Source organism: Myiozetetes cayanensis, unplaced genomic scaffold, assembly GCF_022539395.1.
Source record: "Myiozetetes cayanensis isolate MyiCay16 unplaced genomic scaffold, myiCay2020 scf1, whole genome shotgun sequence".
NCBI lineage: Eukaryota > Metazoa > Chordata > Aves > Passeriformes > Tyrannidae > Myiozetetes > Myiozetetes cayanensis.
In genome coordinates this window covers 37249211-37271520 of record NW_026086604.1, presented here as the reverse complement: position 1 = coordinate 37271520, position 22310 = coordinate 37249211, and the positions used below count along the sequence as shown (strand labels likewise).

Sequence of the window (22310 nt, the reverse complement as noted above, 5' to 3'; positions counted from 1 at the left end):
TCAAAGGCCGCAGTCTGGATTGTATTTTTCAAAATGTGTTTATTGGCAAATGCTTGTTCTGACCTGAAGAATTTCAAGACCACAGCTTCAATCTAGTGAATTCAACAAAATGGTAGGATAGAAGAGGATACCTGAAAGTATTACAGCCTTGGTTTAGATGCCAATGCATATCGAGGGCCCTGAATCATATGGAAGTATGTTCTTCTATTACAAATAAACAGTATCTACTACTCCAGCTACTATTTGTTTAGCCTGCTTTAAGTGAGTTTTACCACCTGTCATCTCTTTCCAACTGCTATGATTTTATAATTCTCACTGTCCCTTTCTCTGCTTTCTTATAAAGATAGGCTGAGAGAGCTGGGGTTGTTCAGCCTGGAGAGGGGAAGGCTCTAGGGGACACCTTAGAGCAGCTTTCCAGTTCCCAAAGGAAGCCTAAAAGAGAGCTGAGAGTGACTTTTCACAAGAGCATGTAGTGATAGGACAAGGAGTTGAACTGACAGAGTGTAGGTTCAGATTGAATATTAGAAAGAAATTCTTTACTGTGAGTGTCGTGAGGCAGTGGAATAGGAGAAGCTGTGGATGCCCCATCTCTGGAAGTTCAATGTCCTATCTATCCCAAGGCCAGATTGGATGGAGCTTTGATCCACCTGGTCTAATGGAAGGTCTAGTGGAAGATGTTCCCTGCCTATGCCAGGAGGGCTGGAGCTAAATTTTTGAAGGTTCTTTTCAACCCAAACCATTTTATGATCCTTTATTGATACAGACAGGAGAATTTGGGTCCGACCAACTCCTAAGGACATTCTTTTCCAAGTTTCCTACTAGGGCTCCACAAACATAACTGCTCTCATCCTTCCCATGCTATTTTCCTCTTTATTCCACATTGCAGCTTTTTCATCAGTTTTGCATACATCTTCTGACAAAAGGACAAACTTTTTTTTGGTCAAAAAGTCAGTTTCACCAAACAGAATTTGATCATTATTAATATGTTTATTTTGAAAGCTCAAGATGCAGACAGCTAGCATTACATACATTTGAAACTTGATCTATCCTTATATTCTCGAAATGAAAACTTTCACTGCACCTTTGCTTCATCAACTGGGCCAAACTGATCACTTTAATATGGTATTCAGTGGGCAGAATTGATGTTTTCGTGTTCTGGTTTGAGTTTGTGTGGGTGAAATTTGCTTGACTGTGTCAAAGATGTTATTTATATGTCAAATGTCCCCCTCAGACCAGCAAAGGAAATTGCTGAAACTATTCCAATCCCTTTATTTAAGGTTTTGCTTTCTTGACACCTCTATAACTTAGCAAATTACCCCTTCATGTATGCAGACTTCATCCAAAAGTGCATGAGATTCTCTCCCCTTTTGCTCAGTCTTGGTCTGAAGCAAAATTATGCAACACCCGTATGACTAATCTGTTGTGAATAAAGCCCAGAGTTATAATTTCTGCCTGTTCTCTGAAAGTGGACTTTTGAGGATACTCTTTGAATGCTTTATGCCAAACATGACTGTTTGGATATTCATGCAATTAAAAGAGAGGCCTCCAGTTCTTTTGGCAGCTCTGTTTATAAGTCCAGCTGCATTTGGCTTCATTAATGCTGCAACCTCATTTTGTCTCTAACTTCTTTTCCTCTTTCTTTTAAAACCAGTGAAATGACTGACTGAGACAATTTAGAAGATCTATGCATTTGTCAGTAATTACACCTATTTCTCCAATTAATTTGCTTTTAAATCTCACATCAAGTAATGTCAATTTTGTCACTGACGTTCAACTGTGATGTGTTTTCTCTTCAAAGCTCAACATTTTAAATTCACCACCACTGGTAAATAGTGGAAGGTAACTCTGCTTAGTGGCGTGATATTATCCCACATTGACAAAAGAAAGCAATTTTAAAACACTCTGCTACATTCCAGCAATAAGTCAGTAAAACAAAGGGAAACAAAGGAACTGCTGTTTGTGTGAGAGTTGTGAAGATCTCATAGAAGGAATCTGGCTCTTGTTGCAGTGAGATCTTTGTGCTGTAAGATTTTTTTGTGTCTCTTGTATACATGATTTTACATGCATTCTGTTCCACAGCATTAGCATAGCAAGGCTGATTTATAATAGCTGTTTTCTTTAAGCTAGACTTCACTGAAGTGTGCAGCCCCAGGCATGCTCACCTCTTCCCCAGGGGAGCAGCCATGAGTTGCCTTTGCACATGTACTGCAGGGTCCCACTTCCTGGGAATGTGCAGCTTGGCCTTTCCACATGCTTGATGTCCAGTGGTACTTTCCTGGATCAGTCCCATGGCATGCTTGCAGGGAATCTAGAGCTTCCAGGAATTGCTGGACTTCCAAGGCTTGTGAAGTAGGTTTGGTTATGGATAGAGGTTATGGGTATTGCTGGATGGTTGTAATGCAAACCTATGACAAACAAAATTCTCATGGAATACAATGATAGAAGGTGGGACATGGATTCACCCTAGAACAGTGCTGACAGCCTTACAGTGTTGGATTTGGCTGTCTGCTGCTCTAAGATAAGCTTTTGAGGTCAGTTTCACAAAGTTCTCCCCCAGTTCTTGGCCTAGATTAAAATTCCCAAACTAGATCTCCCAGATTCACTTGATTCCCAGCATGCTACTTACTGTTGTTTTTAACCCTACACACAACTGTGAAAGCTAGTCAGAAATCTGTACTATTCATAGTGATACCGTCCTTTCCACCCTCTCCATCTTCATTTTAGATATGAAAAACAGATCTGCTTTTGGATATTTGGGTAGAACTCTTTTAAAATGACCGAGTGTCCATTATTGAAGGCCTTTTTTTCATCATAGCACATAACAGTTCTTGTTGTCTGTCTCTGCATGAGAGTTTCCCCCCTTTTTTTCCTGAAGCACACATCCTGTCATTTGGGTAGGATAGGGAAAAGGACAGCCTTACATGCAAATTGGCCTTCACTCTTCTTTACACTGCCAATACATTTATTTACTCTTCATTATTTTTTTAACTATCTGGAAAAGGGATGAATAGTGAGTTTGCAAAGTTTGTGATGATAAGTCAGGCAAGGTAGACTGGAGCAGACTGTAAAATTACAGGTGTATTTTATAACAATGGGCACCTGGGTAGGTAAAATGAAATTCACTGTGGCTAAATAATAAAGTGGCAAACGTGGCAAACAAAATTTCAGCTTCACTAATACAGTGATGTGTTCTGAGCTGACTGTTGTCACTGAGAATGTAACCTGAAAGATTTTTTTATCACAGTGTTGTCACTGGTCACTAGCAGAAAACAAAGTATTTAAAGCTTGAGGAATGATTTGAAAGGTAATAGAAAACCAGCAAAAATAATTATGGTAATGAATAAGTCTGCCATGCTTTCATAGTTGGAGTAGTGCATGCAGCTCATGTCCTTTATCTGAAAAAAAAAATACAGTAAAACCATCTAGTTCAGAAACACATTCTGTAGGAGAGGTCCCATTGAACAGTCGAGATACAGTCATGACACATGCAAAATTACCATCCCTTTCTCTGTCTTCATCCAGTTCAAAACTTACGGTTTGATTACATTCTTGCATCATAAGACTACTACTCTGAAGTAGAAACTTTTAAAATTCCTTAAAAAAGATGGAATTTAGGGGAATTTACTGCTTTATTTAGACAAATTAAAGAGAAAATGAAATGTCTGCTGAGTAAAAGGACACAAAGGAATGAGAAATCATATACAAATTACAAAGATGAACCTGTGTCTTTCCTTTTTCATGAACACAAATATACACATGGCAATGGTTCAAAGTTGCACTGGGAAGGTTTAGTCTGGACCTTAGGAAGCAAGAGAGTGGTCAAACACTGGAACAAGTTTTCTGTAGCTTATCAGGCTTTAGGAAAATGCCCTTAATAATGTGTTTGAACTTTTGGCCACCCTGAAAGAGTCAGACAGCTAGACCAGGTGATTGTCATAGGTCCCTTCACACTGAAATAGTCTGTTCTATATGCACATGCACATATACACACAAAAGTTAGAGCAGGGACTGCAGTGTCAAAATTATATCTCTTTACTCCCAAAATTGATTGGTGATAATTAATAAGAACTTTAAAATATTAGGACAGACGTCTTCCCCTTACTATCTTGCTTAAATGTTTTGCAGCTGCTTAGTTTACTTTCAGGCCATTATAATAACATTATTGTAATGCGCCCTTAAAAATGCAAGAAGAGCCTCAAGCACAGTTGCCTGTATTGTTTCTCTACTGAGACCTCTCGCAATCTGCTGAATTCCCACCTTCTCAGCCTGGCTCCATGTCGCTTAGTTACTCCCACTGCTCCCCTAATCACTTGGAAGTTTCAGAACAGCCTGAGAAACAAAGGTGTCTGTTTTTATGGACTATTCCTAATGCTTGTGAATCTATTCCTAATGGACTAGTATAAAGATACAGATCTCCAAAGCACCCTGACTGGAAATGAGTTGCTGCCCTTTTGCTGTTTGTAGACATTCAGGCGACTTTTAGCATTGCATGAAGGGTTCACCTGTATTTTCATTCTGTAAAATTCATTTCATGAAAGACATGAAATGGTGCAGTCTGGTGGACAGGAAACAGGAGAAACAGTACCGATAACTGCATGTCTAACATTTATCTTGATGACTTGGACAAGTTCATTTCAGGTTTTTTGTCTGGAGGAAACACTTGAATAAGGTTTTTACACAGATCACTGAGATGAAAATGGTATATGAAATTTAGGATAATCCATCTTCTCTTTATAGAAAAAAGTTTCCATAATCATTTCAGCCAGCATGAGAAGGTAGTCAGCTTCAGAGTGGAGCCATCTGCTTTCCTCCTGTTACCCCCCTGGGTACTCTTGGAAGAAGCTTTTGTAGCCTTAAACAAATCCCTTGAGTAATATCACAAAGTCTGTTCATATGGGTGAACTGAGGGAGCAGCAGCCAGTAGTAGGGTGAGGGGGATACGGGAGGAGGGGATGGAAGAGATGGTGACAGACACTTCTGTAGCATTTGTCTATGTACCACTGCAAAGCAAATATTGTTTGTGAAACACTTGCAAGACACACTATAAAAGCCATTAAAACCAGATCACATAAATCTGAAGTGATTTGAATTCACACTCTTCTCCATTATGATGGGCAATATGAATTTTCTTCGAGTGCAGAAAAGGATTCACATTTTTAAAGGTATTTTTCTTTCATTTAAATATTTATTCCCTGTGCAATAAAATATGGATGGAGACAATTAGTTAATGTCATCTTCTAGATTCTACTTTTAACTAATTTGCCAGTTACTCATAACAATACTTCTGGGAATCTGGGTATGTCTTATTTGGTTGTCATCAATAAGTCACAAAGTCCTTACAGACAGAGGACCTTGGTCTAGTCACTTGTGTTGCCTTGCTGTCATTCTGCTGACATCAAACAAATGATTCCAAGTTTATATCAGTGTGAAACAAATGATTCTCTACCCAAAAGCTGTGAATCCTCACTGTGTTCACAAAGTACATAAAAAATTGACAGACTGGGAAGGGAAGAGTTGGGGTGCCCAATAAGAAAAATGTATTTTTAAGCATTCTATAAAAATTACAATTTTTAAACACTTAATAATATATGAAAAGTCAGAAATTCAAATATCACTAGTAGGTCTACCTTGAATCTCCCCTTCCAGCATACCTGTACTTTGCTCACATGTCCCATTTTTCACCCAGATGGTGTCAATAAAAGACTGGAAGTTGACAGCCTGGATCAGATAACTCAGTTCTGCCTCTGGCAGTTGTCAGAAGGGAATATGTCACAAGGTCCCTCTAAAAACAAAGTATTTCCATCTGTCAAATCAGCAGCTGTGACTGGGCCAAAAGAGGCCTTTCCAGCCGTTTGATTTCTGTGGCCCTGCATTTGCCAAGCATTCAGCCACAATACATGGCCAGTGATCATGGCATCTGGGAAATCTCACAGCCAAAAACTGTGTCCAGAACCGTTTAATTTTCAAGATCAGATGAATTCTGCTTGGCATTAAATGAACATGTGGACAATTTATTTACTGTCACAAATGAAGAAGAATAATATTTCTGAGTCCTGTCAAGATGTGTCAATGCACTAAATAGAATGTGCTTTTCCAGTGAGTTTTGATGTGTTGTGCTAGGAATATGTCAAAAATCTGTGCTCATGAAGTATCCTTCCTTTGTAAACATGACTCTGGAAGATCTTTTTGTATTGCAGCCCTTCCTTCTCTGAATTAAATAGTCCCCACTTTTTCTATCAATTTATATATTATTTCACATCTAAACTTGCTTTCATTTCTGAAATTCTCTTTATAGTAGCTTCAGTGAAAAGGGAACAAAGACTGAACAAGGGCACTTGGACAGCAATTCTTGTGTTTTATTACTGTGATAATACCTATGTTAGAAGGATTAGGAAACAAAACAAGCTTCCCACCCTACTTGGTAACATGTGGCCCAGACTGGGAATGCCTGCTCAAGGAAATCTAGGAATTCTATTATCATTAAAATCCATAGAGACATAGGCTCAAACGGCTTTAGGTTTAGGCCCTGTATGTCGTACATTGATAATAAGCTGACAAGAAATTATTGCAAGACTATGTTACTTTTTTAAAATATTCAAAAGTTTACTTATTTTCAAACATTTTAAAAGGATTACATAGGAAAAAAAAGAAATTAAATGAAATTTTTTCATCATTACCCATTGATTTGTTGCTTAATTTTGTTAACTATCTAATATTTTGCTTTCCAAATCCTACCTTCCAGCTAATTTGTTTTGACATATACTGAGCATGGATTGCCAGATGTTCATTGCCACTGACAATTTTACTATTTAGTATTATACATCAGCCGCTATGTAAACCTCCTTTAGGAAGAACTTTCTTGAATTAAAAACTAATTACTTTCAATATTTTCTCTTACCTATAAATCTGCTCCATTTCATTATATTTATTTATTTTATTTAATTTTACCTTCATAGGATGTGATTTCTTCAAGCCTTTAAATTTGTCATGAGTTCAAAATCAAAAGATTGTTTCCTTGGCCATTTTACTTTCTGCTTTATATTCTTTCTTGCAAGTACCCACATTTGGTTTTGTTTTGTCTGCAATCAGGCACATCAAAGTTGTTTCCCTCTAATTGTCAGAGCTGCTGTTTGAGTTTTGTGATCAGATATTTGGATGCACTTAAGGATAAATGAAATAAATTGCTAGGGGGAAGCATGAGAGAAAACAAAAGCTATTATGGAATAAAAACACAGGAAACGAGAGGCAGAAATATCATATAAGAGTAAAAGGATGAATTGTACTCATGAGTTAAAAGAATTCAAACTATATACCTTTACTAAAGTGGATTTTGAATGAAAATTGATGTAGCTTTACAGGCAATGTGACTTCTTAAATGGAAATCACTGGAGTAGGAAATATGCTGCATATATACTTCTATCCTTAAATGTTTTGAACAAAACCCCAGCGAGCTTTATCATTTAAGATTACTGATAGGTAAGACAGCACTCATATCAGAAACAAATAATAGTTGTTAAGGGACAGGAAGTAAATAAATCAAGACCCAAAGTATAAGTCCTATTTCCTCTTAAATTAAGTTAGTAATTTTACTCCTGAATGGAAATAAATTTATACTTAAATTTGCAAATTAGAACAACGTTTTACACTTTCCAAGAGGAGGAGCAAGAAATACAGCCTGTGGTTGATTAAGGCTAAGTTCACATCCCATTTAGATGGAAAACAATTATGAAATGAGTTGTGCATAGAAAGAAATAAATCCCTTGGTCAAGTTGTAATTCCAGTTCATGTTGGCCATTACAATAATGACTCTTCATATTTGTAAACCCACCGGTCTCTGCATTCAAGTTGCACCGAGAAAGACAGCTAACGCTTTTAAACGTGTTACATGACCTTCCATTAGATTGAACTAACGTTGTCTTCTGCACAAAACACAGAGCATTAGCTCATTTCCACGCAATAAGGAGCCATATCTAACCACAGTAGCTGAACTGACATGCAGATCGAGTCACGACATGTCAAGTATCGTCACTGTTTTGTTCATGTCAAAAAAGAGCAAACTACTAACTTTAGGCTTTTGAGTCTTATTCAACTTTAAACAAAAATAAACCATTGAAGAACAATGGGAATAACCAGGTCTCGAAAGGGGTTGAAAACCAGAAAAGAAACCCCAAACAAAAACCCCACAAAAAAACCACCAAAAAATAAGAGAGGCAAGTTACAGAAGACTGTATAAACACTTCCTGAGAAGGAGGATAGACTTAAATCAAGCAGATTTTTCCTACCTGTACCATGTCTGTCACATTTTTCTGCTGGACCTGATGAAGCATCAGGCCTCTGGTGTCACAGGCTCCCCAAAGGTGACCCAAAAATGTCTGTGAGAGTAAATTCTGAGAAAAACATGCAGGTCCTGTTTATCAGGGTTCAGTCCTTGTTGGTGTCTGACTGTGTGGATGTGATCAGGGAATGGATCAGCTGGGTAAGGGAAAAACACGCTCTATGAAGCAAACAACACAGAAAATTTCAGCTTTGGAGGATGCCTGAGATGCCATAGAGGTCCACTAAAATGTTTGGGGGATGACTGAAGCACATAGTATACAGGAAGAGGCTGAGAGAAATGAGTTTGTTCAGCCTAAAGGAGAGAAGGCTAAGGAGAGATATTATTGCTGTCTGCAACTACATAGAAATGATGGAGCCAGACTCTTATCAGAGTGGCACAGTGATGAGATGGAACAGAAAGAGACTATATTAATGAAAATTCCCACTAGTCACTACAAAAATGTCACTGTGAAGGTAGCCAAGCACTAGGGAAGGTGATCCAGACAGTCTGTGAGATCTACATTGCTGGAGGTATTCAAGACTTAGTTGTGTGTGGCCCTGAACAAGCAGCCTCTAACAGGCCCTGCTTTGAGCAGGAAGATGGAGAAGGTGGCCTCAGGGGTCTCTTCCCACCTACACAATTTGATGAGTCTTACTCTGCCTGTTTCTGGGCATGGACAAATGGCCACTACACTGTAACAAAAATACTAGCCCAGCTGCCATATTCCTCTTCCACTCCCTGCGAGACTGTGTTAATACCATGAGTGTCCATAACGTTTTGAGAATACTGATAGTGCATAGGACACTACAGAATTACTCATGCCATCTGTTTTTCTATTGTTAAAGATTAAAAATAAAACTCAGAACATTTATTATGTTGGTAGACTGAAAAACACAAATTGGTATTTTGTATTCCCTCACTTAAGTAATTATCGAGTGTCCAAAAAATAAGTGGGAAAGGAGAAAAGGGGAGACAAAGCCTATCTTGAATCACATTAAATGATAATTTAAAAGCAGTTTCCACAGGGCTTATCTCATTCCCCATTATTCTAACCAAATCCTGTAGTTCTCAGCCCAGATTTGTCCCCTAAAAAACTAGTAATCGGTCTTCTCAGCAATCCCCTGGAATGATATAGGGAATAAAAAGTCAGTCATGGGAACTGAAGAGTTCTGTGTTCCCCTGTAGATGTTGTCATTCAGGAGTGAGGAGCAGTTAGGTCACTGCCATGCCAGCCAGCTTCTCTACCCTTCCAGAAGAGCTTGCTGCCTGTGAAGCTGAGGGGATGGAGCAGGATGGAGACACTTCTTATGTGCTTCCAGTGCACAGTTTGCTTGAGCCAATGTTGCATGCCATGCTGCACATGGTGCAGGACAGCCAACCATGGCAGGGGCCAGCACTGCTTTTGCTCCCACACACCAAAGGCTTCAACTCTCACCATTTAGCACTCTATGAAGATTTGCCTGGTACGTACCAGCAAAAAGAGAGTAATCCTGTATATTTTCAATAGCAAAGATGTCTTTCTGAGCTTCTGACAGAGTTAGTTTGTTCAAGGATCAGGACTCCAGTGTTCAGTGTTTCTAGTTTGTCTATTCTACCTGATTTCTTTTACTTTGAAAAACTTTCATCCAGCATTGCTCCTTGTGCTTCCCTTTGCCATCCAGTCTCTGGAGTCTTGGTATATTCATTGAATAGTAGTCCATTTTATGATGAATTTCCTAAGTTCACAGTAACGTATACCAAGAGTAGACATTTACAAACAAACATCTTGGAAGAGCAGGCCACCCATATTAATGAGATCCTTTCAAGGCTTGCCTTCAGTTGCTGGCAGACTACATGCTTCAGGGAAAATTACATGTCTTGCTTTCTATCCAAAGATAACAGCACAACACCTCTCCTGTCTCAGGGTAAAGAGTCTTTATCCTGCATAAGGTGCAGCTTTTCATGGAAATCCCAATCTTGGCAAATCTCTGGTAATCTTCATGGGATATCCAGGTCTTTGGTCTTTATACAGACAATATATACAACCCAAATACCTTCAAGCCAAAGGCATATGGCAGAGCTCCCACTCTTGGAGTATCTCCTTCCATCTCTTTTCTTTTCTCTTTTTTCTGTGAGCAAACCACTGTTTACCACACTGCTCCAACCCTGCTTGATCCCACTTCTTCATCATCCCAGTGCACTGGTTGAGAGAGCAGACAGCCTTATACCCTCTCCTGACCGGGAGCAACTGGCCCATGCATTGCTTTACTGTATCAAGTACCTGGTTGGCCATCCAGCAGCTGACATTAACTGCACCACAAATATAAGGAACAAAATTAATGCCTGGATTAATAATTAATCCATCTCTCTCTAGTTGAAAAGCAGGTTATTCAAAATGGATGTTAGGAATCCCAGATTGTTCTGTGCCATTATAAAAATTAAAGACATTGATTCGCGGGAACGTTAAGAGCATGAAGAAGATCTCTTGTGGTCAGGGAAGCTTGGACTTTGCTCTGAAACTGATTGACAGTAGTTCTCGATGGAATAAATCTCCCTGCCTCTCCTTGCCTTTACATGTTATGTTGTGGTGTAAATGGTTTGGAATGAGGTCTCATTTTCCCTGGATTACATTTGCCGCACAAGCCCTTATTGCAGCAGGAAGTATGGTCTTGTTTCAGGCATTTTAATTTGAGGTCACACAGAGTCTAAAATCAGGGTAATGGATTTCTTTATGTTGGACTTTCTCCATTCAGTTTGGCATTAACAAGGCACATTAGTGAATATACTCTGGATTTTTCTATTATTAAAATTTTATTATTATTATTCTTTACCTATCTCCTAAACTTCACTTTTCAGAACAAAAAACAAGTGTATGTAGACAAGCTATTATACAAAAAGAATAGGGCTGAAGCGAAAGAAATTGTCTTTGACAAATTAATTAAAATGTACTAACTAATTATTAATAAAATTTACTTTAATATGAGCTTAGACATTCCCTGTCTTGAAGTGTCACTTAAAGAAATGGAAATTCCAGTTAAATAAACCTTTTATGAACAATTAGCAATTACATTTTCTGTTTCCCTGAGCAGAATAATGTGTGCTTGCAATATTCATGTGATTAGTCCAAGCATGGGCCATGTTTGAGATACTCACATATATCCTTCTTAGTATTATCAATGCAGATGTGACTATAACTCTTTAGCATACTGGCACTTTGGATCTAAAAACTAGTATGGTCATAAAGCCTTTGAAAGGAGTTAGAACTAATAAGGAAATGCTGTACATTAATTCAAAGGTAAGGTTAGGTTATATATCTGACTAGGTATAAAACTAGGTATAAAAACACAGGGCACTTGAAGAAACATCACTGCTTATCTTTTACCAAGATGAAGTTTTCCCAGCCCTCTCTTCAAAACAGAATGAGAATTTAAATTTTTTTTTTTTTGAAAAAAAACCCACCAAAACCAAGCCTTGTTATTCTTCCCTCCTTTTTTTCCTTGAACTTTCTTATATAACAGGGTATACGTAGTCCTGTTAACAAATTGTGATGCTCATGATCTCACCAAGAGCTTTGAGGTCATGCTTTCAAATGTGGTTTCATAGCATGCAGGTAGAAAGTTGCACTCAGTTGTTTCACTCATCTAAATTGAGAACAATACAATTTAGACTCAAAGAAAACTGAAAAAGCAGAAGTATGTTAATCTGATTTTGCTAAAAAAAACCCCAAACAAACCCTTCAGTAACCTTGAAAAGTATCAGTACAAATACATTAGAAGTGTAAAAGAGCTTGGAATTTATTCCATTAATACACTTACATGTATTTTTTTTGATCATGATTGTCTTATTTCACAGAGGTCTGAAATGAAGATTTGGTCATTGCCTGCAGTCGGTTTTAGACTAAGCAGTTATATGCAAATTTGCAGTAATGACTATCTAGGAAAATCTAGGCATGTATATAGGAGTTCTGGGAAGTATCCTTGCCAGAATGGCTTCACAAGGCTTTGCTCTTTTAAAATAGAGTCCGAGTGAAAGAAATAAAGACACAGGAGTTGCGTTGGAGACCTCTGTTACCATGAACTGAACCAGGTTACATTTGCGGCAAGAGAAGGAGTATTCCTACATCTCAGAAGTCACTCAAAGGACTTGTTCTTCTTAGTTTAATATGGTTGGGGACCACAGCTTTTATAGGTAGCAAACCATCAAACAGTACAACATTGCTGAGAAGTTCCAGCCTTCAAAAGGAAATACACTAGTAATAGAAAAGTCACCAAATCTTCCAACTAGTTTACCCCTACTGATCATTATTGTCTTTCCTCTTAAGATGAGGTATAGAAGCCATCCCATCAGATTTTGATGTGGAAACTAAGTTGAAGACATACTTGTCTACTGAATCAAATACGTACATATTTCCCTAAAATATGCTTTCTATATCATTATTTATTCCTGTATTCTTCTCCAGTGCTTTCCTACATTATCAAAATCTTTCTTGAACTAGTGGTGTTTTTCAGTAGCAGTTACCACAGTAATAAATACAGAAATACAGAAGCTCCAACAATGTACTGTATTGTTTAAAACGCTGGAAGGCTGCATTAATCCTTTTATTTTAGCTGAGTATCAGTCATCACTTGTAGGTTCATTTCAGGATACGTGAAGTTCTCTATTGTGCAAGTGTGTTTATGTTATTTCCTTCTGACTTTATGCCTCCAATCTTGTTCTTCTGATCAAGACAACATTTTGTACCTATTAAAACGCCTTACAAAGTTCTAGGGATATTCCATCAGTTTTATTTGTATCTACTAAACTTATAAAATACCTATTTTCTGCATGTTTGTGTTATTTGTTCTACTCTTTCAGGTTTTTTATTATCAGAGTAACATGCCCTTTATGTGATTTAGATCAGTGTCAGATTGACAAGCCTGGAACTGACTCTGTTGTTCAGTTTACTTGTTTTAAATTTCAAAACAATTTAATCTTTCAAATTTCCAAATAAAAACCATTTTAAGTCAACAAAAATTACTTTGAGATTTCTTCAGCATTTTTAAAGCTCCTAAACGCAAATTGTTTGTATCTATTATTTAAAAATATCTAGCATTTATTGTTTTGGACTAATATAATGTTTGTTTAATATTATCATCTGAGAAGGAGAGGAATTACTGGTCTATATTGCATCAAATAACAACTAGAAATGTTCAGTAAATACTTCTACTTATTCTGGATCACTATTGACAATTCTACCATACTCCAAATAATTGGATAAAAGCACAGTAGGAAACCTTCCCATCATCAGTTCTTGTTCTACTAGATAATAGAAGTCTCTATTATCGAGTTTCTCTCGAGAAGGTTTTTCTGGCACAGTAATTAAGCCATTACTCAAGAGTTTCAAGGTAATCAAGGGACCTCTTTAAAAGTTTGAGCACACAATCCCAGCATAGCAGCTTTTGTTCTGCAATCAGGCAGCGGAAGCCATACTTGCCTATGCTTCTCACGTTCAGCAAAAACACTGAGGTGTGGTTTAGCCTAATCCTCCTTCAACTGCCTTCTGCACTAAGTGGAATTAGTTACTGCCGATCTGATCTGCACTACCTGCCTTTGAACCTCTGCCAGTCTCATTTAGGTCTCTTCCTCCACATTAAACCTTGACAGATATTTCAGCCAGAGGAAGACAGTCCTGATGAAAACCTGGGCTGAAGATAATACAGCTGTAGAAAAGCAAATGGCAAAATAGAGGAAGGAATGTGTACACGAGAAAAAATACAAATAATTCAGGGAGTAGTTGGTGAGAAGAACCAGGTAAATTGCATGACTCCCCTTTGAGAAGGAGGGTGAAAGAAAAAAAACAGCAGGGCATGTTGCCCTGGAGTAAGAGAAAATAATAATGAAAAAATATGCTAAAAGAAATAATAGGTAATGAGAAAAAGAACAATATCTGGTACTTCATAAACCAACTTTCAGCCTCTCCAGTTCTGATGAAATAATTTTATAGGCACATTGATTATTTTTGCACTTCATATGAAACTGCTCAAAAAAGAGGACGTTGAGGGTAATTAATGTATAAATCCCAAGTGACAGCACAGATCAACCTAAAGTACCAAAGAACACATGATTAATCTTAGTTTTCAACTTACTGGCTTCAAATCTCCTTAAAGTGTGAAACTTTGAAGTCCAGATTACAGAGGATACCCAGGCTTCTTGAATTTTTGCTCAGTACAAATGTTACTTAAGAAATACTAAACCAAACCAACCACCACCACCACCACAAACAACAAACAAACAACAAACAAACAACAAACAAACAAAGAAAAAAGAAAAAAAACCTTAACTTGAGAAAAATTTTTGATAGAGTACCTCTGCACTTTTATTGCATCTTAACTGTATATCACATAAACAGCACTGGGACCAGCACAGGCAATAGGTGAGCATGTCAGCAATAGTCAAACTGCTTGGGGTAAGCTCACTTTAACTCATGAAGATTGTCAAATTAAGTATGCAGGAATCACCTGTCTTGAACACCTTTGTTCCACAAAGAGAATGCATGAAAGAATAAAAAAAGAAAAGTAATCCTGGATTTTTTGTTGGTGCTATTTAGACAGACACATTTAAGACTTCCTTAAGTACTTCTAAATCAGTTAGGCATCATGCAAAATGAGTGCATTAATGGAAGGAATGTGCTAAAGATCTGTTACTTGGGTTGTGATGGTAGATGCAGGGGTAGCTCAGAGGGTGGACATTAGGTTCATTATATACATGGAAATTTTGTGTTTGACAATACAATAGAGCCCAGCCTGTGTGCCCAGGCTCTCTCATCACACCAAGGTTCCTGTCTGTCTCCTTCTACCCTCCCAAGCTCCACACAAGCAAGAAGACAAGGTCTCCCGATTACTGTGCACTTCTAGGCCATAGAAACCAAACAGTAAAGCATCTGTAATGGAAGTAGGAGTGTAGCAAAGTACCTGCTCTAATGTAGCTTGATTTACGTTTGAACCTCAGCTCCAAAAATTATCCATGCGCGAGGTGAGGTGAAGATGCACTGGGAGAACAATGAACAAGACTGCTGTTCTCAGATGTCTAGACCAGGATTTTATCCTCCCCTTTGTTAAGAGATAGTAGTGAATAGTGTTGGACATAAATCAGGTGGTGCCTATTACGTTGGTTGACGAGATACAGAAGAAAGAGAGAGAAAAATACGAGAGATGGAGAGCTGTTTATACTAAATACTAAAAGGACTTGATATAGACTCATGGACTCTACGTGTTTTGAACAGTTTAAAGTGATGTTTAATGTTGTATTTTGGTTATATTAATTATATTACATTAGAATGTGTTATTCCCCTCATGAATTTGCTCTCTCCTGATTGGTTGAAATTTCCCGTTCCCTGATAGGTTAGTATTTGCTGCAGTGTGGGCGGTACGGTTAATGCTGTCAGTTAATGTGATTGGTTTATGGTTACGTCATACAGTTTGTGACTCCCCTATTGGTTGTACCCCCATGTCAATCTTAAAACTCCTCCCAAGTTCTAGTCCCTTCTACCCCAGACCCTATAAAAGGCCTGTCCTCCCCTCGGCTAAGCGATAGCACCCGTCACTCCTCAGACCATCAATAAAGCCTGCAACAGAGAGACGAACTCCTTGTGCTGTCCGTATCTCATTCCCTCACCCGGGCTGCGACAGTTGGTAGTGGGGTACCATGACATGGATAGAGCAGACAAATGATGGTGGACTGTGTGTTACATATGCAGGAGCTATGGTTTAGGTGCCGTGATTATAATCAGAAACTCTGGGGACACGAGATGGACCTAAGAGGTAGGTGAGGATGGACCCTTTCAGCCTGAGTACTATTCCAGGAATAGCATTTAGGAGCCTACTGAGAGTCAGTGATTGCGCCAGACTAAAGAGAAACCCATAGGGCACCTTCCAGTCATAACCCTAGTGCATGGCAATTTAATCTGTAGAAGTCTGCCCAAGTTACATTCCTCTTTGTCTGCAGGGTCTGAGTGATATCCAAGCTTTCTGCGTCTTTATTGCTACAGTGTTATGAGAAAGTCATGACTGCATGAAAAAATATACAAAGTTTTCATTATTCAGTCTGCTTCTTCTTTCAGGCTGAGGAAGAAATATAAACGGTCATAATTTATTCTGTATAGCATAATCACGGCTACAGCAGGTCTCTTCACCTCTATGCAATTATAATGGGAAATAAGACAGCTTCTACTATCCTTCTGCAGTTTGCAAGTGCTCTTACTAAACCTCACGAGATTGCCACTGACCTGCTTCTCCAGCTTGCTTGCTCAGATCCCTCTGGTTGGCATCCCATCCTTCCTGTGTGTCAACCACACCACTCAGCTCGGTGTCATAAAGAAGCTGTCAGAAGTGGGATTCGAACCCACGCCTCCAGGGGAGACTGCGACCTGAACGCAGCGCCTTAGACCGCTCGGCCATCCTGACCTGTCTGGGTTGATGGATAAGCCTGTTTCAAGCTCATGTAGATCATTTGTAACGACTTACAAGAGCAAGTTCAGGTGTTAGCCTCCAATGTGCCACAATTCTTTCTGCAAGCAGTAAGAGGATAGCATAAACACTGCTTTGGTTTTCCTTTTTGGTAGTTTGTGTTGTTTGTTTGTTTGCTTTGAATTTTTTTGTATACAATCGATGTGTATGCTAGTATTATTTGAAATGCCTTTTAAGAACAGTTGAATCTCTCCTATTATTGAGATTAATCTCGTAGATGTTTGAAATCAACATTTGTAAGAACCGACATAAAACAGAAGGAAATAAAAATGTGACTCCAGGAACACATGTCAACAGAGCAGCTTTTAAGACACTGGTAGACATATTTTCATTCTAATAGCATTGCTTTCAGGTATATCAAGAAACCCCAAAATATTCTACCAATTGACTGCTTCTGCATGACATGAACAGATGAAAAGTTAAATAAAATGCTAAGTATGCATGATGTATTTTTCCCTGGCTTCTCCAGATTAAATTCTTCATTAGTTTACTGCCTGGATGAGATTCTTGCTGCAAGTATGTAGAATAATGAAGAATTTGCATTACTGTGTACTCATACTAACACAGTAAATAAGCAAGTGAAGTTACTGCTCAGGTTTATGAAGAACCAAACAGGTAAGTTAGTCCCACTGTTGCTGATACAACTGTAGTTGAGAGAATTTGACTGTCAGATGGTGTAAAAGCTACAGTTTTTCTAGGTTCCATCATCTAGGTTCCATTCCTGGCACTACTTTATTCCAGTGTCGGCATAGCTTCCTTGCTCAATTTGGCTTGTGCAATGCAAATGAAATGAAATCATCCTTTGAGTCTGAGACAGGGTTTTCATCTCTCCTGTTTTGCTCATTGGTCCTCAGACAAGATGTACAATGGGAGCCAAAAGAGACTCTGCTCCAGCTTTGTGTGGGGCTGTGAGAACTGATGGTCCCTTCCCATGTCATCTAGCAGCCACTGAGCACAGCCAAGATCCTGGAGCTGCCATGAACCAAACACGGGTCTGGGAAGGTGACCAATAAATTATTCCCTGGTGTGTTTTGGGGACAGAAAAACAATGTCTCTGGAGAGAGGAGGTGTACTTTGGTGCCTGGAAGCAACTCCAACAGCAACCTTGGTTTTAAATACACTGCTAGGGACCTGGAAGGTTAGTGCAGAAGCCAGTGTGCACAGCTGCAGGCATCAGTCCCAGGGCTGTCTCTTAGTTTAAAGAAAAAACAAACAAACAAACAGACAAACACCCAACAACAAAAACAAGAAAACAAACAAACCCCAAAAATCTACTTGGACTGTTTAAAAGACTGTAAATAAGACGTTATAGAAAATTCACCAGTATTTTCAGTCAGCTGATGTTATTATATATTTGCCTATTTAAAGCATGGCTTTTCCCTGCCCGTGGCAATCAATTCGTGTCTAAGAGAAAGCTATTGCCTCAACTAAATGTTACATTCCAACTTCAAATATTATTCCCAAGGAAAGACTTATGCAGATGCTTTCCTTTGGGTATAGAGCACTACTAGGGGATTGAAAATTTGTGATTTGTCAAGTCTGATAAACAGGATGAAATAGGTACTTTTAATATAAGGATTAACTGTTAAATCATCACCAGATGAGTTTGTACAGAGGCTCAAATACCATTCATGACAGAGATACTTTGCTGGACTGGAGTCTACAACGTACGTTTTAACTTCAAATAATAATTAAGTGAAAAATGGTAAATGGGAGGTTTGTTTTTACCTAAGGCCTCTGCTACAGTTTTCATAGTTTTCCAGCTTTAGTTAAATATCAGCAGGAAGTTGGTCACAGACTAGTTTGAAACTTATTTTGTAGTTCTTGGGATAGGTTTGGAAATTGATGCACAAAAATTCGTGACCTCTCTCAAGGAATCAGAATAAACAATCAAAATTGATCCCTAGGTGTCTTTAAAGTCTCACTATTTAATTACTTGAAGAACGTCTTAATACATATTAACTATTAACATTTTCTTTGCTGCAGGCCAGTACCTTGTTTAGCCAGTTATTTTTATTCCATCAAAATACTGTTCAGCTTAAATGAAAACCTACTGGAGGCAAGCTATAGAAGAAACTGTCTATGAAACTAGCAGAGGAATAAATAAAGCCAACAATGGGATTTAAAATTGCTGAGAATTTCAAATAATAAAATATTAACACAAATGCATATGAACTTTTCAAAAGCATTGCATACACAACATGTCCAGATGTCAATGCATAATGAGTGATAGAGGGTGATGTTATAATACAGCCAAAGGTCAGGAAAGAATATAAATGAAGAAAAACCTATGCTTAAAGTTTAGGGAATTTGTGTAATTTACATTTCAATGTCTCTCATGCCAGTGACAAAGCTTTATTATGAATTTACAGATGACAATTTCAGCACGAGCTTTGGCACAACTGAGTTCTCCTCCTGGTTATCACCAGGATATTGCGTGGAACCAGCATTTGTCAGGAAGTTGGTGTTCCACATCACAATAGGGTAAGAAATTTTGCCTCAGCCTAAACTATTCAGGCACTGAAATTGCATTTTCTTCTGGGCTTCTTTTCAGAGTGAAACAAAATCTAGTGCGTGAGTCTCACACTGAGTGCACAAAATGGAAAGGTGAATTTCTCATCGAGCTCCCAAATCTCTGTGAGGCAAATTACAAGTCAGAAAAGACTGACAGTCAAAACTTTAAAGACTAGGAGAAAGTGCAAATTTTGAAATGGAAAAACGCTTCCTAACATTTCTGTCAAATATTAATCACAAATCTTGTGTTTTCATCCCTCTTCTATCAGGTAAAAAATCATATTAGGAAACCAAATTAAACAATAATAAAATATGCAACAAGCCTACCATGGTATTGCTTTCCAGATACCAGAACAAAATTTAATCAACATCAGTTTTCATGCCTGTTTCTCTGACCTGATTAACATATTGTTATGTAAGTGATGGCTAGAATGTGTAGGCCACTCTAGAGAGAGAATAAAAAAATATTTATGTATTCCCATCACTTGGACAATTGTTTACCTACTATAATTGTTTACCTACTGAATAAAAACGTCTTGATTCAATATTAATCTGACTGTCACTTTCTCCCTCATAGGGAACACATTACATTTTTCATGAGTTTATCTCAGGTTGCCAAGGTGACATTTACTTTTTCACCTCATCATCCCTCAGCTGATTACCTTTCTGTCTGAGTCCTGATCCCTCCACAGTTCTGTTCCTTTTGTCTACTACTCTTTTCCCATTTGATATTACTGCCTGTTATGTTTCCATGGAGTCAGGAAGGCTAAAACCACTTTGTAGAAAGGGTATGAAATTCCACTGAAGTCTGTCTCACTCTCTTACTTTTGTTTTCTTACCCATGAATAGGCTTTTACCAGGGCAGCTCTGGGAAAGGGAGGTCAACACCAGCTCCTCTCCTTGCTAGAGTTTCTTTTCTATTCTTGTAGACATTAACAGTTCCCTGCAGAGCACTAGTGCCCTGTAGTCCTCCTGTAAGCATAAGGTGGGATTTTTTTGAATTAATACGCCTGTTAATCTCAGCAATTTCTTACATATTGATAACTAATATAGTAATGTGTCTTTGCTGACATTTAACCCTGGGCAGCCACCAATCCCCACACAGCTGCTCGCTCACTCCCCCAAACAGTGAGACTGGGGAGAGAATTGGAAGGGTAGAAGCCAAAAACTTGTGGGTTGAGACAAAGACAGTTTAACATGGAAAGAAAAAGCCTCGTACACAGGCAAAGCCAAACAAGGAATTAATTCACTGCTTCTCATGGGGAGGCAGGTGTTCAGCCATCTCCCGGAGAGCAGGACCCCATCACATTTAATGGTTGCTTGTGAAGACAAACTCCATCATTCCAAATATCCCCTGTTTCTCCTTCTTCCCCACACTTTATATATGGAGCATGAAGTCATATCACCTGGAATATCCCTTTGATCAGTTGGGGGCAGCTGTCCCAGCTGTGTCTCCTCCCAACTCTCCATTCACCCCCAGCCTCCTCACCAGCGCGGCAGTATGAAAAGCAGAAAAGGCCTTGGCTTTGTGAAAGCACTGCTCAGCAATAACAAAAACATCACTGAGTTCAGCCCAAATCCAAAACATAGCCACATACTATCCACTGCGAAGAAAATTAACTCTACCCCAGCCAAAACCCACACAGTTTTTTACTCATATTTTGGGAAAAACTGCCTCAGCAGTAGCAAAACTGGAGTTACTGAAAGTTGTTTCCCAGTTTTGGAATCTCTGCTAGTAGTTCTTGTGCAACTCATTAGCCATCATGCAACTCCCACTCTGCTCATCATGAAAGAGATGTTTACCTGCTGATAAGAATATGTGGGGTTTTTTGTGTTTGGGTTTGTTTTTGGTTTGTGGGGATTTTTTAATTTTTTTTTATATTTCTGTATAAGACCCTCTACAAATGTCTGTAAACCTTTGTAAATCAATCTATATATCTCCCAAAGCCAGCCATTAATGCCTCTATTAATATCACTGCTTTCCAGCAGATTCAAGGGGATAAATTGCTTTTGAGTATTCCACAAAGTTTAACACTAAAATATACATATGAAACCACTGGGTAACTTTTCAACCATGTCCTCATAGACAGAAATTTTCAGGGTCAAGTTTGCTCTGTTGTTTGATTGTATGATCAGTCATGGAGAATTACAGACATTTTCAGCTTCTTATGAGAACAGAAATAACATTCAAGGAACAAAGTGTTATATCTTATTATGAAGAGAAATACCATGGTGTATTTCTTCTATTTTTTTTTTCTAAAATATCCACATTAAGTGCAAACACAACAATTAGTACTTGAGCCCTTTAAGTCTAGTTTACAATTTAATTCTAGTATCCAAATGTCTACAAAAGCAGCTATTAATTTGTGTGTGAGTTGGACTGTGCACCATTTTGTGCTTAGCATCAGCTCAGCTTTGTTAGTTGTTCATGTTAACAAGCCTATTTAGACTAGCAGTAGAACCACTGAACCACTCCAAATTATAAGCTTTTTTCTTGTTTACTCTTAAATTACTTACTCATAAAAATTAACCTGGGTTCAAGATTCTAGATAGTGGAATCAAGCACGAATAATTATGATGATGAATACTGTAATTGTTAACTAAATAAAACTATATTTAAAGTGAGAGAATAATAAACTATTTCCCAATGTAGGGAAGGTGGGAGGTAATTAAAAAGGAAACCATGTTCTCTGCTGTAAAATGTAGTATACTGTGTCCATTATCCTGTATACAGAAGGATTGCTCCCTAAGACCACATTATTCAAGCTTTATTAAGTGATGAGAAAGACTATCTCTTAGTCTCGGAGTGTGTATCTAATAACCCTTTTTGAGGCTATTAGATTAATATTGGCTACTAATTCTCTTATATCTGGGGATTTAGTTCCTTGGTAAATAGCATAATCTTGTGATTCATCCTAGTATGGTTTTGCCAAAATAATAGAAACTTGTATATATTTTAGTTTAGATAACATCTATCTGTGGACTGCCAAAGTATT

The 22310-nt window shown here is 38.2% G+C and overlaps 1 non-coding gene across 1 annotated transcript; it reads right to left on the bottom strand.

Annotated features, from left to right (window-relative positions):
• Window positions 1-16654: 16654 nt before the first annotated feature.
• Window positions 16655-16737, bottom strand: TRNAL-CAG (transfer RNA leucine (anticodon CAG)). Its single transcript has one exon. It is a non-coding gene; the product is annotated as a tRNA-Leu (tRNA).
• Between the last annotated feature and the right edge of the window lie 5573 nt (window positions 16738-22310).